The sequence below is a fragment of the Poromitra crassiceps genome (assembly GCF_964638095.1).
Source record: "Poromitra crassiceps genome assembly, chromosome: 7".
In the NCBI taxonomy this organism is placed as follows: Eukaryota; Metazoa; Chordata; class Actinopteri; order Beryciformes; family Melamphaidae; genus Poromitra; species Poromitra crassiceps.
The window spans coordinates 41,129,133-41,142,350 of NC_139628.1; the positions used below are offsets into that span (position 1 = coordinate 41,129,133).

The following is a 13,218-nucleotide window of genomic DNA, read 5'->3' on the forward strand; positions in this document are numbered from 1 at the left end:
ACTGCCTCTTCTCTGTCACCCTTCTCTCTCTCTCTCTCTGAGTTCCCAGCATGCATTGTGTTTCTCCATTTCGCTACTAAATAGCAACCAAATGAGCCAAAATAGATATAAAAGGTAGTTCTAAATTAATGTGTAATGGTAACACAGCCTGCCATTGTCAACATTTCAATATTGGACCAAATAAAACATCGAAATGAAAACACCACCCTATGTGAAACATATATGTCCTCCTGGGGCTATATATACCCCTTGTCGAGTTAATGTGATTTAGAGAAGTAACAGCGGAACGCGCTTCGGAACGCGCTTCTAATGGCATCTGCTATACTGTGATGTCCCTCCAATAACTTGGCCCTATTTCACATTTAGTTTTACAATAAAAACACATTTATGCAATGACTTGACATAATGTAGGCTATATTTATGTGCATCATCCTTCCTGCAGCAGGCAAGAGAAAATGATATCTTTCTGGACAAACTTTCACCAATCTAATAGGCTATATTTTTCTAGCTGATGCATAGAACATTATTTTCACTTTGATCTTGCTATAGTGTAGCGTATTTACATGCTTGCAGTATTTAAACTGCAGTTAGATTGGTTTGAGAAGCATCATAATATGGAATAATAGCCGATATATGGAGACAGACGGGATGAAGGGAGGTGGGGGGGGGGGGGATCAGAGGCTTGGGTTTCGTCTGGTTTTGCGGGACCAGTGGAATTGGAGCTAAAAAGGCAAGCGTGCCATTCGTTTATTGCACTTATCCAATGAGCATGACAGTGCATAATTTTACGCCTAAAAGGCGTGGTTGTAATGCTTTGGGCTGCATCTAGCGCCAGCACGACGATATCAAGTGCGCCTGTCCACGCCCACTGCTTTGATCTGCGCCTGCCGCTCGGCCTAGAAACTGCGCTGATGCAACGATAGGGCCCATAATCTCTGTTTAATCTCTGCTTCTCTTTTGCCAAAATGAAATAATTTGCTGAAAATAATATCATCAAGGTGTCATAGCCGCATTGCAGGTTTTGCTGCAGCATCAACCAATAAAAAACATGCCTCCATATCAATGCAGGTGTGTGTAACCCCCCCGGCCGCCGCCCTCAGACACACACACACACACACACACACACACACACACACACACACACACACACACACACACACACACACACACACACGCACACACACACACACACACAAAGCATACAAATCACACAAAGTACACACATTGGGCTCTATTCTCCCACAGGCCATCGGCGCTATTACGGGCCTTAACCGCAAAAAAACGTGCCTTGCGCCTGTTTCGGCAAGATAGCAATAGGCTTTAGGCTGCCAAATGCGCTTTAGGCCGAATGGGCGTGGCGCAGTCCCAAAGTGGGCGTGTCGGCGCTAAATACCAGCCTAGTGATATCTTGGGACCTGGCGTACATTTAGCGCTTTGCGCTTTTGAAAAGCAGGCCTATTCTGTGCCTTCACTGCCTCTTCTCTGTCACCCTTCTCTCTCTCTCTCTCTGAGTTCCCAGCATGCATTGTGTTTCTCCATTTCGCTACTAAATAGCAACCAAATGAGCCAAAATAGATATAAAAGGTAGTTCTAAATTAATGTGTAATGGTAACACAGCCTGCCATTGTCAACATTTCAATATTGGACCAAATAAAACATCGAAATGAAAACACCACCCTATGTGAAACATATATGTCCTCCTGGGGCTATATATACCCCTTGTCGAGTTAACGTGATTTAGAGAAGTAACAGCGGAACGCGCTTCGGAACGCGCTTCTAATGGCATCTGCTATACTGTGATGTCCCTCCAATAACTTGGCCCTATTTCACATTTAGTTTTACAATAAAAACACATTTATGCAATGACTTGACATAATGTAGGCTATATTTATGTGCATCATCCTTCCTGCAGCAGGCAAGAGAAAATGATATCTTTCTGGACAAACTTTCACCAATCTAATAGGCTATATTTTTCTAGCTGATGCATAGAACATTATTTTCACTTTGATCTTGCTATAGTGTAGCGTATTTACATGCTTGCAGTATTTAAACTGCAGTTAGATTGGTTTGAGAAGCATCATAATATGGAATAATAGCCGATATATGGAGACAGACGGGATGAAGGGAGGTGGGGGGGGGGGGGATCAGAGGCTTGGGTTTCGTCTGGTTTTGCGGGACCAGTGGAATTGGAGCTAAAAAGGCAAGCGTGCCATTCGTTTATTGCACTTATCCAATGAGCATGACAGTGCATAATTTTACGCCTAAAAGGCGTGGTTGTAATGCTTTGGGCTGCATCTAGCGCCAGCACGACGATATCAAGTGCGCCTGTCCACGCCCACTGCTTTGATCTGCGCCTGCCGCTCGGCCTAGAAACTGCGCCGATGCAACGATAGGGCCCATTGTACCTCTTTTTCTTTGTAGCATGTCCCAGTGGTAAATGGACAGCATGGTGAGAAACATACATCCCAAGAGCCCAAGGTTCAGTAATCTGCTGGATGCTTCCATGGCTAAAGGTGTCCGCTTTTGCTAATGAAGCAGGAAATATGGAAGCATATTGCATGTACAAAATATTAGGGACACTTATGAGACACTGATGAGGTGAATCCATGTATAGAAGCCACTATCCCTTATTGATTTTCCCTTATTAATTATCTATATATGATTATCTCCAATCACAAAGGAGGAGAGGTACAGGGGATAAATAAAAACAGATGAGTCAGAGAAGGCTACTTACCAATGATGATGTTGATTGGTAGAGTTCTTTATCAGCACAATCCATGCTGTTCCTCATAGTGGCTCTGGTTGACAAAAATGAATGCAAAGTCAATGGGGTCCTGTATGTATAAGCGGACTGAGGCTCACTAAGATTTCATCCACAGTGCACAGAAAGTACATTTCAGTGAGCTTCAGTCAGCTTGTACAGTACAGCTGTACTGGAGTGTGACCTTGCATTCGTTTTCCCCCAACTTTCCAGAGCTACTATGAGGAACAGGATGGATTGTGCTGAGAAAGAACTCTACCAATCAACATCATCATTGCTAAAAAGTAAATAGGGCTAAACTTAAAAAAAGGTGGACTATCCCTTTAAGGGCAGCGAGAGGGTCAATTCATAACGTTAGTACATGTATTGCATGATATTAACCTAATTCTTTGCACAATGTGATATCATTTGAGAGGATCAACTTTAGACCAAGCTTTATAATGCTGTGAAACACATGGCCCTCATGTACAGAAATGGCCACAGAGAGGAAAGCTCCAGATCATCTGATGTCGAAGACATGACAATCAACTTAAAGTAGACTGCTATTGAACATTATAGGAAGAATATCATTGGAATATTATTATAAGAAAGATTTATATGATGCAGATTTCATGTCTAAATAACCTTGACTACATACATGCTCTACAACAGTGATACTCAACTTGCCAGATGCGGCCCGCGACAGGGTGCAGAGTGGTCCCCCGACCATTTTCTAATAACTTCACGTTGGTTTTAATTGTAATTCACAATAAAAACTAACGTGAAATGAAGTTTGACTGAGCTCCAGCTAAATTGTCAAATACCGCCGTCTGCTCGCTACCCAGGCACTTATATGTACTTAACCTAACTAACTTAACCTAACTATCCGGTGTGCACAACACAACATTGTCAGACTAAACTCCAGCGGACACCCAAAAAACCTACAATCTGCTACATAAAAATGTATATTGTTTGTTTTTTAACTGGTCCCTGGCCTCCTATCATTTCACGAAAGTGGCCCCTGGGCAAAGCAAGTTGAGTATCCCTGCTCTACAATGTCACACAGAATAGCATTTACAAGTTTCACATTTAGATCAATGCTTAAGTGCTATAGAGGCTTTCTGTCAACCCTCTACAGCTCAAACGAATAATAATAATGAAATAAAATGATCACATCACTCACCTTACTGTGACACACACCTTACTGTGAAGTTCAGTGCTTGACTGAAGTCTTGTCAGAGCTGAACCACTCTCCTGAGAGACACTCACTGGTCAGGACCCCAGCCTAGTGATGCATGTTCCTGACTCGATAGGTTTAGATCCTACAGTCTCGTCACAAGCAGGATGTGAGCTTTGTGAGCAGAGTGGCAAACAGAGATGAACTGAACAAAGATGTTCTGTACCCATGCAGAAGTGTTGTGCAGAGAGCACAAAGGCTGTGAACTCCATATCTTTCATCTGGGCCTTTTTGTCGAGGGTGTGTCTATGTTTTGCTGAATTCAATGACCTCAATTCTGATTGGATGCAACATGATCCCTCTCTAATGGATCGATAAAAAAAGGACCAGATAAAAGATACGGAGCTCACAGCCTTTGTGCTCTCTGCACAGGCAGGGAGCCAGACGGGAGAACGTAGCGATGGAATGGTCTCGGCTCCATCAGGGAGTGAGAAGAAGCAGAGAGATAGACAGGCTCTTATTTGATAGAGATCTAGGCTATATATAACCTAGGCTTATTTTAGCACACAATAATGCATTACTACATTTGCGTAACATAGACTATTTCAGTATACAATTAAAATCCATTATTATTGAGGTTACAGATCTTAGGGGAAAATAGGCTATTAAGATAGGGAAAAAAATACAAGACCCTTGTATTCAGAATATGATGTGAACTCAATGACCTCAATTCTGATTGGATGCAACATGATCCCTCTCTAATGACCACCTCAGTGGCCTTGTGTTCTGAGTGTCCGCCCTGAGACTGGGAGGTCGTGAGTTCGATCCCCGGCCGAGTCATACCAAAGATTATAAAAATGGGACCCATTTGCCTCCCTGCTTGGCACTCAGCATCAAAGGGTTGGAATTGGGGGGTTAGATCACCATATGATTCCTGAGCACAGCGCACGCCACTGCTCCCCCAGGGGATGGGTCAAATGCGGAGAACAAATTTCACACATTGTGTGACAATCAGTGGGACTTTACTTAATGGTAGCCCTGCCTATCAACTGAGCCACCTCCCATGTGTCCTGAACTCGTGTAGGGGCCTAAAAAACTAATCCGCATGTCAATATTGACATTGGCGCCGCATCCTCGCCCCTGGCTGCAAAGGCACACCTTCTTTAACATATTGTTTGACTGACAGTGACTTCAGTGTCACGCCAAATAGAAAGGGAATGAGTGGTCTGTTCACTGAATTATGTTCACATCAAACTGAGAAAATAGTGGTGAAGAAAATGCATGGGTTTATGTTTATGAACAGCGATCTTAATTTAACCGTTGATTGATTGATTTTATTTTGGATAAAGAATAACAAAATCCAAGTGATGACATGAAAACGTGTAAACACTTAATTCCATCATGGTCTCTGGTCTTATAAAAACACGACCTGTCCTACAGTCACACATACGATCAAATAAACAATACAGAACAGTCAAGGATAAGAAGAACAAGACATAAACCATTCAGAGAATTAGCCAACTTAATTTCATTAGGGATCTTGTTCCACTCCCCCCCCCTGTAGGCTATAGAAGAATGTACTTTGTACCAGATGGACCAGCTTTTCAGATTGGGTAGTTTCAAATCTGCTACACTAGCCCTTGTGTTCAGGCTATGAATGTCCCGAACAAACTGAAAGTACTTGGTGAAATAATTAGGACAAAGGTCATGTAATATTTTATAGACCATATAGTTTCAACTGTTGTACTCTACTTTCAACGGGGAGCCACATTTTAACTCTTTAAAATGAGTTGGGCTAATGTGCGTTCTTGGACTGAGGTTAAGGATGACCCTCATTAGTTTGTTTTGGGGTTTTTGGCGCAGCGGGCGAGTCTAGGAATCGAGCGCGCTACATTTCTAGTATACTAAAAACACAGTAGGCCTATGTGAATCTGGACTTGGAAACTCCCTCATTCTTTGTTTTTTTCTTTCTTTCTTTTCTTCTTTTCTCTCCTCTCGTTTGTGAGGTTCATTTATTAACACGAACAGAACCAGTCTTTACCAATCAAATAGTTTGACTTTAGTCATTTATTATTTTTGGATAAATGTCAGGTCCAGAATCCATTTACCAACATTTACGTCAAAGCGTTACAAGCGTACACATGTAGCCACACAGAAAAACACCCTCTCTTATTATCGTCTTTTAGCAGCTCATCTCTCGGTGGCTTGTATGTCTTGTGGTTAACAACAGGAAGTCTCCTCATCTTCTCGAGTGGATAGCAGATCTTGACGCTGACACAGGAAGCTTCTCAGCTCGACAGCATAAGCGAGCCAGAGTGTACTTCAGCAGGCCAGGATGAAACATGTGAAGTTAACTGGAAACTTCACATATTCTTATAGCAACAAATAAAATACCTTATGTAAGCGAATACAAGAGTGATTTAAGAAATGGTTAGATATACATTTTTAATAGATAAAAAAAACTTTTTCTCTATCAATAAACAATGCAGTTGACAAATCAACCAATGTTTCATAATAACAGATCTCCAGGAAACAAACATCCAAATGCACTTACAGCAAGCTATTTATGACTAAACCATTCAGCTTTGTCTGTTAAGGTGTGTAAAGTAATAGCAAGATATATTTTTGCCGGACTCGTCTTGTTTACTTTAGTTCCAGAGGAAAACACAAATTAGCATTACTGATGGTCAAAGACAAACTCTGTCTGATATAATATCAGACAGAGTTTATATTTCAGAATCAATATTTCAATATCAGCCCATGTTTTAGTAATATACTGTATTACTAAAACATTTGGGCTGATATTTAAAAGCCAAGTTTCAGTCTGCCAGTGGAACAAAGTTTTTGCCACCCCCTATTAATAGAGGGAGTAAGGACAACTGAGAATATAGAATATTAAACTGAAGCAAAAAAATAAAATAAAAGAGGACTTTACCCATGGAAACATTACCAGAGACAGACATATTGACAGGAATGGAAACTATTATAATTCATTGTGAATCTCCTCAAGCATTTTTATCAGCTTTTTCTGTTTTCTCAATTGCTGTTTCAGGTTCTCGATGTCCTGATTGTCCATTTGAGCCTTAATGGTTTCCTCACTAACGGCCTTCATGTGCTCAAAAATGACCAGCTGTTCTTTCAACTTAGCCGGAGCTCCCTCGGCCTTCAGTATTGGCAGCATAGCATTCGCATGCCGGTGATTCTGATGCAAAGCCTCTAAAATGATGCTGCGTTCGGTCTAGAAAAAACATATTAAGTATTGTTAGCTTATGTGTGTAACAAATATTGCAATACTTATGGTCAGTTACCTTAGGACACATAACTTTTTTTAACCGTTTAGACTTGCAGCTGTAATCGTTATGAGTGTGCTAGTGAAAGACTGCAATCTCTCTCATATGATCCTCAATTTGCTGAAATTTTGACAGAGTGCAGGTAAACATAATAATCCAATAACAGATTTAATCAGCCAATTAAATTTGCACAGACTGCTTCAAACGGTTTTGAGGCATGCCCTCAGTAGGTGTTTCAATAGATACTTGCCCGTGAATGTGACAGATGCCAAAATGTCACATGAACACCACCTTACTGTCACACACATAACTGACTCTCTAGCCCAGTGGTTCTCAAACTTTTTCACATCAAGGACCAGTAAAGTTCACAATTAGACCACAGACCCCCATTTGATAAGATTTTGTCCCAGGGTCCACATCTGATCAGATTTTTGCTTTTAGATGTTTTATCACAAAAAGTATATGAAACCCAAGACCAAAATTGTTATATCATTGTGTTACTTATTGATGGAATTATAGCAAAAAATAAGTATTCCCCCTTGTTTATACTGGGGACCCCCTGGAACCCCCTCAAGGACCCCCGGTGGTCCCAGGACTCCACTTTGAGATCCACTGCTTTAGCCTACTCATCCACCATTTGAGCAAAATGGAGCCTGATTCACTCACCTCCAAAGATTCCATTTTTTGCTCTGCATCACGAAGTTGCTCTTTGAACTTTTCCTGCAAATTCAGAGTGAAAATCAGCATGTTGTGAAGGTTTTAGCATGTGAGCAGGACATGTGAGCTGATGTTAGTGATGTGAGCTGATGTTAGTGTGAGCATGTGAACATGTGAGCAGGACAGCAGTTCTAACACAGCAGACAAACAAGTGCTGGCAACTGAAAAAGTAAAGGCTATGCCAACAACATTACTTAATATTAGTGAACTATAATCAGTATAGGAGCAGCTCAACAATAAACTGGACTGGTCGGACAACACTGAGGTACTCTTCGTGTGCAACAGACTGCTGCAGATGTTCTACTTACTTCTAGGGATGAGTGAAGGGTGGGTAAGCAACAATGTACTTACCAGTGTTTCGGTCTCTAACAGTGAATTGGCGAGACCCAAAAGACACACCAGGCTGAATATCAAGCACAGGCCTCTGGTGGGTAAACCATTGCCACAGCCTCCCCTGTTTCTGCCCAAAGCTGAACTTGTTGCTGCCATTGCTGTTCTGGCTGGAGGAGTAGCTCAGCTGTAGGGGTAAGGAAAGGTTGTGGTGAGCAGTGTTGGGGGTAACTCATTACAAAAGTAACATATTACATGGAATATTAGTTTAGTAGTAACTCAGTAATATAACTTATTACCAATAGGATTTCAGTAATATTATACCACTTTGTCAAGTAATGCATAAAGTAATGCATAATTGCATCCCCTTTTCGATTAGTGGATGCAATTATGTGTAGAAGGGTGGGATTGGGTTTCTCAAAGGCAGTCTGACTGAGTGTATTCCTGTGTATATGTTTTCATAACACTGGGCCAAATAACCAGTCTGTATTTATGTATTACTAGTGCAGTGTCCGTTCCCCCCCAAAGCACAACCCCGTGGGCATAATTTATTTTGGGAAATAAGTAGCACTTCAGAATTATTGGGCTTATTCGGATGGACACCCCCATTTTAATAGCCTGACAACTTTTTTTCAATGTCCTTAAACCGATACCGATAATACTGTTTCTGTTACAATAATCTATTTAAAAGATAGACTGAAACACAAATTACAGTATACAAGCTTTGAACAATCAACAAATACAGTAACAGACTTGCTGTGTGTTTTCTTTCTGTGTTGATTCTTTTTCAAGTTGATTATCAAGTATTTAAACCTATTTGGAATGAGCTTTTAAAAGTTGCAGTAGGCTAATACAGCATGACAATTGCAGTATACAGTATTTATCATCTTGTAGCACCTCACCTGTATTCTTGTGATGCAAATGAGAGAAAGAGCGGTAGGCGATGATGAAAAAAGTGTGAGGCAATGCACCACAAAACACTTTTTTATACTCAGGCTTGCGCCTCCCCCATGGTATGCCTTACCATGGGGTGTGTGTGTGTGTGTCACACTTGGAATGTTGGAAATCATGTTGATCAGGTTGTTTTTTGAAGTATATGGTACCTCTTCACTTTCACTTACTTTCAAATCACATGACCAAAGTGCTTTGGCAATATCACTTGGGGGGGGGGGGTTGGTATACACAGTGGAAGTGGTCCCTGGGAGATTTGGTTTGGTACTGTACGTAGTGGTACTTGGTCGGAAACATTTGGGAGCCCCTGAAAGTATAGACAATAATCATTAATTATGACCCCTGATGATGATCTGCCCACCAGCTGAAAATAATATCATCAAGGTGTCATAGCCGCGTTGCAGGTTTTGATGCGCCATCAACCAATAAAACACATGCATCCATATCAATGGATGGCCGCCCTTGGATTTGCTGAAAACTGTAGATGCACTATTTTCTCTAAAATTATTAAATATCACTAATAAATGGCTTACACATTTCTTGATAGCTGACCGGTGCTTGTCGGTATGTGCTTGGGTATGTTGTGTTTGTGTGTGTGTGTGTGTGTGTGTGTGTACAGTAGATGATGCCATGTTCCTCATCCACTATGAGGTTCCGCAGCTCTTTGTCAGTCATGTCCTCTATACGCTTCTTCTCTCCGTTGCCATCACACATCTTCCATATGAACTGTTTTCTCTCTTCCTGCTGCATGTCCCCTGTAGTAGTAATACTAGTAGTTTTTCAAGTGTTTGGCTCCATAAGTTTACCGTAATTTAGCCTCCACTACTTTGCATCCCTCCTCTACCTACCTCTCACACTTGGAATGTTGGAAATCATGTTGATCAGTTTGTTTTTTGAAGTATATGGTACTTCTTCACTTTCACTTACTTTCAAATCACATGACCAAAGTGCTTTGGCAGTTTCACTTCACAGGAATATGCCCGCATGATAGTCGTGTCATAAAAAAGACTGTGGCATTGTTATATTTGGTAACGCTTTAGAATACAGCCCGCAAATAAGCATGTAGTTATAGTATAACTACGGGGTACAAGGAGTGTAGTTATAGTATAACTACGGGGTACAAGGAGTGAATTTAGACTTTAACTAGAGGGTAACAAGATCTGTACTTATAGTATAACTACTGAACGGGGTACAAGGAGTGTAGTTATGGCATAACTACGGGGTACAAGGAGTGTAGTTATGGCATAACTACGGGGTACAAGGAGTGTAGTTATAGTATAACTACGGGGTTTAAGGAGTGTAGTTATAGTATAACTACGGGGTTTAAGGAGTGTAGTTATAGTATAACTATGGGGTTTAAGGAGTGTAGTTATAGTATAACTACGGGGTTTAAGGAGTGTAGTTATAGTATAACTACGGGGTACAAGGAGTGAATTTAAACTTTAACTAGAGGTAACAAGATATGTAGTTATAGTATAACTACGGGGTACCACACTGTACTTACAGGGTAACTACGGGGTCGCGGGCTGTATTCTAAAGCAGGGGACCAATTCTGTACTTATAGGCTAATTACGGGGTACCACACTGTACTTATAGTGTAACTACAGGGTACAAGGAGTGAATTTAGACTTTAACTAGAGGGTAACAGGATCTGTACTTATAGTATAACTACGGGGTACAAGGAGTGTAGTTATAGTATAACTACGGGGTACAAGGAGTGAATTTAGACTGTAACTAGAGGGTAACAAGATCTGTACTTATAGTATAACTACGGGGTACCACACTGTAGTTATAGTATAACTACGGGGTACAAGGAGTGAATTCACTCCTTGTACCCCGTAGTTATACTATAACTACACTCCTTGTACCCCGTAGTTATACTATAACTACACTCCTTGTACCCCGTAGTTATACTATAACTACACTCCTTAAACCCCATCGTTATACTATAACTACCCCGTAGTTATACTATAACTACACTCCTTAAACCCCGTAGTTATACTATAACTACACTCCTTAAACCCCGTAGTTATACTATAACTACACTCCTTAAACCCCATAGTTATACTATAACTACACTCCTTAAACCCCATAGTTATACTATAACTACACTCCTTAAACCCCGTAGTTATACTATAACTACACTCCTTGTAGGGCTGTTGAAACGAATTTTGATATTCGAATATTATTCGAATTTAATAATTATGAACGAAATTCGATTATTATTATTTTTTTAAAACGAATATTTTTTTTTTTTTTTTTTTTTTTAGAACACTAGAACAGTGACAAGTTCTGACAACATACTTGAAGAAAAGAGTGTTAACTGAAGTTGACTGTTGAAGCTGCTATACTGATGTAAACCTACCTGTAGCTCTTAAAATGTATGTTCATTCATTGTTAACTGAAGTTGACTGTTGAAGCTGCTATACTGAATGTAAACCTGTAGCTCTTAACTCATTGAGTGCCATGGACGTCCTTCGACGTCCAATTAAATAGTGACGTAGAGTGCCACGGACGTCCTTCGACGTCCAATGCGTTTTTTGACGGTGGGACGTCGATCAAAGCCTTCCGCAGCTCCTGTACAACTATAGTAGCTATTGGAGGTCTATAACCTATTTTACAGAACCCTTAGGTGGCGACAGTGCTCTCCAGATTACAGAAATGTCAGGAATACACAGCCTGAAATAGCCTTGATCAAAGAGAACCCGCTCATGCTGCAGTCCAGAGCCATGTAGATTGTTCTGGCTGCAACTGACGGTGCGTGCGAACACAGTCAATCCGCGCACACAACTGAGTCCTTCTGCCTCTGTCTGTCTGTCAGCATAGTTTCTCCACATGATTAGCCGCTAGAAAAGCAGCAGCGCGACACTGAAAAGCCAAACCTTTCACTGCAGTCCGCGTGTGGCTTCTCCATGTTGCGCTGCCTGGGAGGCGGCGCACCAAAAGCATTCCGAAAATAGACGCTTGGTGCGAGGCTGTGTGTTACTAGTGTGGGGAGGAGTTTTCAGCTGAGGGGGGGGAGGGGGGGTGCGGCACGCAGGGCAGGACACAACTACACCACATCACTACATCAGAAAATATTATCTAGAGTCAGTGAATGTGCTTGAAATGCTGCATTTCACAAAAGGCTGAATATCTCAGCTTATAATTTGAAATGCCTGAAAACGCTGAAAACAACCTATCTTCTCCGGCTCATAACTAAAGAACGGAAAATGGTATCAATAAACTTTTTTTTGCTGATGATACAATAGAGTCTCCTTGTTCTTTTTGCGTGTTCGGTGTTTACATAGTAATATCACACAATATTCTGTGGGCCTCGAGAAATCACTGAAAACGCTCTGAAAACTCTGGCACTGGGAGCGTCCGTTCTCCAAAAGTGGCTGGCACTCAATGAGTTAAGTGCAATACGTGACTGATTTTTTTTGTTCATGGCTCATTGTTGTTTTGGCAAAGTTTACTTATTTGTTTATTGATAAGGAGCTCAAACAAAGGCTGTGTCTTTTTTTATTATCAATTATTTTATTTTAGCATTTCAGACAGCACCAATACATCACTGATGAATATTAACTAAGCTCTGGTTATCTGACCTATTTTCTAATGCAATGAATGTATGTACATTGTACAAGGAACATAAACATCATTGCTGGACTATTTGTGATAAGCCTAATATTATTTTGAATATTCATCCACCATTCACTTTTCCATCTACATTTGGTAAAATGCTTAGAAAAAGTTTTACTTGGTCAAACCCAAAGATTCAGCTATATTTAGAATCAGAACATAACATAAGAGAAGACAACAATTCACTCAGACCAAAAAAAAAAAAAAAAGATTTTTTTTTAAAAATTCAATTAAAAATTAATTAAAATATTCCAATATAATTCGAATATTAAAATGTATAAAGCACTGAAATTCGAATTTGATTATAGAGGGAGATTGACAGCCCTAACTCCTTGTACCCCGTAGTTATACTATAAGTACAGATCTTGTTACCCTCTAGTTAAAGTCTAAAT

At 40.6% G+C, this 13,218-nt stretch overlaps 1 long non-coding RNA gene across 1 annotated transcript; it reads right to left on the reverse strand.

Annotated features, from left to right (window-relative positions):
* Window positions 1-5,584: 5,584 nt before the first annotated feature.
* Window positions 5,585-9,216, reverse strand: LOC310779965. The gene is made up of 4 exons (XR_014552882.1): window positions 9,157-9,216; window positions 8,276-8,441; window positions 7,874-7,927; window positions 5,585-7,155 (listed from the first exon to the last, which is right to left on the reverse strand). It is a non-coding gene; the product is annotated as an uncharacterized lncRNA (long non-coding RNA).
* Between the last annotated feature and the right edge of the window lie 4,002 nt (window positions 9,217-13,218).